The sequence below is a fragment of the Colobus angolensis genome, unplaced genomic scaffold (assembly GCF_000951035.1).
Source record: "Colobus angolensis palliatus isolate OR3802 unplaced genomic scaffold, Cang.pa_1.0 Scaffold10, whole genome shotgun sequence".
Taxonomy (NCBI): Eukaryota; Metazoa; Chordata; class Mammalia; order Primates; family Cercopithecidae; genus Colobus; species Colobus angolensis.
In genome coordinates this window covers 6,281,793-6,286,873 of record NW_012110919.1, presented here as the reverse complement: position 1 = coordinate 6,286,873, position 5,081 = coordinate 6,281,793, and the positions used below count along the sequence as shown (strand labels likewise).

Genomic DNA, 5,081 nt, shown 5'->3' with positions numbered 1-5,081 from the left:
TGCAAGCTCCGCCTCCTGGGTTTACGCCATTCTCCTGCCTCAGCCTCCTGAGTAGCTGGGACTACAGGCACCTGCCACCTCGCCCGGCTAGTTTTTTGTGTTTTTTAGTAGAGACGGGTTTCACTGGGTTAACCAGGATGGTCTCAATCTCCTGACCTTGTGATCCGCCCGTCTTGGCCTCCCAAAGTGCTGGGATTACAGGCTTGAGCCACCGCACCTGGCCACTAAAATAGGTTTTAACTAGGTTCAGTGGCCCATGCTTGTAACCCAGCAGCTCTGGAGGCTGAACAGGGAGGATTGCTTGAGCCCAGGAGTTTGAGGCTGCAGTGAGCGGTGATCATGCTACTGTACTTCAACCTAGGTGACAGTGAGAATTCCATCTCTTAAAAAAAAAGGAAGAATTTTGTTCTATAATACCAACATCATGTGAGCTTGGAGTTATTTTTAGTTTGAGCTACCTCTTATTTAATCTTAGATTGGAAAATCTTTTCCATTATTTATTTATTTTTTAATTAATTAATTATTAATTTTTTTTTTTGGAGAAGAAATCTTGCTATGTTGCCCAGGCTGTAGTGCAGTGGTGCAATCTCAGCTCACTGCAGCCTCCACCTCCCAGGTTCAAGTGATCCTCCTTCCTCAGCCTCCCAAGTAGCTGGGATTACAGGCACCTGCCACCACACCTGGCTAATTTTTGTATTTTTAGTAGAGACATGGTTTTGCCATGTTGGCCAACCTGGTCTCAAACTTCTGACCTCAGATGATCTGCCCATCTTGGCTTTTCCATTCATTAATTGATGCACACAATACCTTATATATAGTAGGCCCTCAATACTGGTGGATTTGGGAGGGGGGAAAAGTGATGAATGGCCTGGTCAAGGCCACAAAATCAGGACTAAAATTAAAGAAAGAACATAGACTTTGTATTCTTCATCCTATGCCTTTTTTTCCATTGATTAAAATGCTTTCCTTCCTCTAAGCCTGACCTGAAATCAGGTCAGAAGTCCATTCTCTTTGTAGCCATCTCTGATTGCTTCTGTTCTCCAACTTTGAGCTCAGGGAGCGTGTCTTATATCTATGATTTAGTGGCCTCCAAAATATCTGAGTCAGTTTGGGATATGTTGAAGCTGTTCAGGAAATAATTTAGATTGGTTTTAAGCTAGGTTTAAAACATCTTGCCAGGTGTGGTGTCTCACGCCTGGAATCCCAGCACTTTGGGAGGCTGAGGCGGGCCAGTCACCTGAGGTCAGGAGTTCGAGACCAGCCTGACCAACATGGAGACACCCTGTCTCTACTAAAAATGCAAAAATTAGCCAGGCATGGTGGTACATGCCTGTAATCCCAGCTACTCTGGACACTGAGGCAAGAGAATTGCTTGAACCCAAGAGGCAGAGGTTGTGGTGAGCCAAGATCACACCATTGCACTCCAGCCTGGCCAACAAGAGCGAAACTGCATCTCAAAAAAAAAAAAAAAAAAAAACTTCATTAGCCTAAATGTTTTTAGTTCAAAGAACGACATTGAGACAACATTTTGGAGTCTAAGGTGTATTAGAGATGATATCTTCTCCTAAAAAGAAAGGCATAAGCATAAAAGTGAAATGTCCTCCTAAGCCTACACAGCTTAATTGAAGCACCCATATTCCTATAATCCTAAGGACATTCCTGTAACCTTGCAGATCAATACTAAAGATTGGCTTTTTTATTTTTGTATTTAAGTGATCTATCCTGTTAACTGATGCTTTTTAGTTTTACTTAAAAGTTTCTGATTTTTCTAATACTGATTTTTGTAGTGGTCTGATTACTCTCTACTTTGCAAGATACGTCTGCTGTTGCTATAAAAGTACTGTGGTCTGGGCCCTGAGATTTTTTTTTTTATATAAATTTCATGTAGAAACAGGGTTTCCCCATGTTGTCCAGGCTGGTCTCCAATTCCTGGGGTCAAGTGATCATCCCACCTTAGCCTCCCAAAGTGCTGACATCACAGGCTTGAGCCACTGGGCCCAGCCTGAGATTTTTTTAAGTTGGATTTTAAGTCTTAAATTTGCATCTTTCAAACATGTTAATTACTTTGGATAATAAAGCTCGAATGATTTAATCCTCCAACAACCTTGTGAGGTAAGTACTTTTATTTCCGTTTTGGAGTTTGGATTGATTCCAAATCAGTATATACAAGAGCAGACAGGAGTGGTACTTCATTCATTTGAGGCAACTCCTGGCAACTTTAAGTTTCAGGCTGAGAAGGGGAAAGAGTCAGTACTCCTGATTCAATGTTAAGTAGGTTTGTGCCTCCCACTGAGATAATGCATAGATGATAAGATAAGATGGTTTCTTCTGGAATCCTTTTAGAAAAGATCAGTGGAAATTCCCAGATAGAGCAGTCTATCACTGCTGTTCAGATAACCATGTTCTTGTCTTGCAACTTTTTCTTTCCTGTACTTACTTTGAATTTCTATAGGGTATTCTATTTAGGCAATCTCTTCCTGCATTGTAGTAAAAAACTTATACCTACATTCTTGTTAGTATTTTTTTAAGATCAATTCAAATCCAGATCTAAAAGAATGCATATAGTTGTATAACAAAATCAGTGATTTATATAATTTAAGCCTAAACATTTGTGTATTTTGGCTGGGCACAGTGGCTCGTGCCTGTAATCCCGGCACTTTGGGACACTGAGGTGGGCAGATTGCTTGAGCTGAGAAGTTGGAGACCAATCTGGCCAACATGGTGAAACGCTTTCTCTACTAAAAATACAAAAAGTAGCTGGGCGCGGTAGCATGCGCCTGTAATCCCAGCCACTCAGGAGGCTAAGGCAGGAGAATCACTTGAACCCGGGAGGTGGAGGTTGCAGTGAGCTGAGATTGCACCACTGTACTCCAGCCTGGATGACAGAGCAAGATTCTGTCTCAAAAAAAAAAAACTTGTAAATTTTACTTTTGTATTGGGTACTCAAGACCAGTTTATCAGGCTGGATGCTATTTGAAGCTGGGAAGAATGGGAAGAAAACAGACTGCTATCAGAGCAGCCTTAACTTACACCATTGCTTATCTTCTTCTTTCTCATCTCTTCAGGGTAGAGACCATCTTTATTTATCCTATCCCAGTGTCAGGCATAGATCCTGGAACACATCAGGGACTCAGTCAACTGAAAGGTGTAGTTAGGGAAAGGGAGAGTTGCTCTTTTTTATAAGGTCGAGAATCCCCATGCAGTAGCAGCAATGAGTGTTGGATGGATGGATGGATGGATTAATTAATAAATGTTTAAAAGCATTCTTTCAGTCATCCAGTCACAAAATTATGGAAAGGACTGAAATTCTTCCCTTTTCTCTTTCTTCCCTGTAGAATCTGACAGCAAATTTTCCTCCACCTCTAGTTTCTGCTTCTTCTATTTCTTTGTTATGCTCCAGGACAGGCCCTTCTAAACTCATGCCATTTTATGGCAATATTTTGCTGGTGGTCATGCTACCTCTTACCTACACCTCCATGTAGCCTAGTACAGTTACTGCCTGATTTATCTTCCAAGGATACACTTTCATTCTGTTTATTAGAAAAGTTGAAAACCCGCTTATTCATGGTATAAAGACCACAATTTATAACCCAGAATTACTTGAACCTTCTTTTCCTTTGGTCTAGCTATAGTAGGTTTCTGGCTGTCTCCTGAAAGCTGTCCTTCAAAACCAGAATCTCTCCTCCATTAATCACTCCACCAACAAATATTTATATATGTTGGTCCTGCGCGAGACACCCATATACACTGGCAGACAACACAGTGGTAGCCCCTACCCTGATGGGGCTTACCGTCTTCCTCTTTGAGGTCATGCCCAGTCACTCAGGCCCCCACTGAGCCTTCTCCTTTGCAGTTCCTAAAAATTGTATTGATCTTGCCCTTTGTCTTGTGACTGAATCCTTTAGTTGTTTAATTATACCATGGCTCTGTGCCTTATCTTCTCCACTAGATTGTAAACCCCTTGAAGGCAGAGGCAGGGCGGGGCATGGTGGCTCATGCCTGTAATCCCAGCACTGAGTTGGGAGGATCTCTTGAGCCCAGGAGTTTGAAACCTGCCTGGTCAACATAGTGAGACCCTGTCTCTACAAAAGAAAAATTTAAAAATTAGCTGGGTATGGTGACACACGCCGGTCATCCCAGCTACTGAGGAAGCTGAGGCAGGATGATCACTTGAGCGCAAGAGTTCGAGGCTGCAGTGAGCTATGATCATGCCTGCTGTACTTCACCCTGGGTAACAGAGCAGGACACCCTATCTCAAAAAAATAAAGTCAGAGGCAGACTTTAGTGCAAGTAGCAGTCACAAAAGATACTCATTCAGTTTGAGAAAGTATATTCTGGTGATGTTATTTTTGTAAGGATCACTTTTTGTCTTTGAAGCGATCTTTTGTGCATATAAAAATATTTAAGGATTATGAAAATATAAAGTCTCTTTGCATCTTCTACCATCCAGAGATGGATATCACATATCCTTGTAGTCTTTTTCCCTCTACCTGTGCTATATGTTGTATGATTTTTTTTTTTTCCGGTAAAAAGCCTTTCATTTGTGGAAGGTGATTACATTGGTGTTGTTGAGTCAGTAAGGATGCTGATAGAGAAAATATAAGATTGAGGAATTTAAAAATTCCTCTAAAAAGTCTTTTCCACTTACGTATTTAGAAAAAAACAGTTCTTTGAACTTTGATTAAATGTGGATCAGGTGGTTTCTTTGATCTTGTTCAAAATATTTATGTTATATAAAAGGTTACTTTAACAACATACTATATTACTTTTTCTTGTTGTCTTTGCCTTTAGTCTAGGATGATGTTAACTGCCTCTAGGTTTTAGAAATCTAGGATTTCTCATGTTGGTAGAAAATGAGATATTTAAAACATCTGTTATAGTGTTCTGAAGCTATAAATTTGAGCTGTGTACAGGCTAACAAGCACACATAAAAAAGATCATAATTAAATTAATAGATGACTTTTTTTTTTTTTTTGAGATGGAGTCTTACTCTGTCACCCAGGCTGTAGTGCAGTGGCATGATCTTAGCTCACTGCCACCTCCACCTCCTGGGTTCAAGCGATTCTTCTGCCTCAGCCTCC

At 40.8% G+C, this 5,081-nt stretch overlaps 1 protein-coding gene across 1 annotated transcript in view; it reads left to right on the top strand.

Annotated features, from left to right (window-relative positions):
• Nucleotides 1-5,081, top strand: part of FGD6 (FYVE, RhoGEF and PH domain containing 6) — a 139,615-nt gene that overhangs the window by 82,249 nt on the left and 52,285 nt on the right. The gene's annotated exons all lie outside the window — the stretch shown is intronic.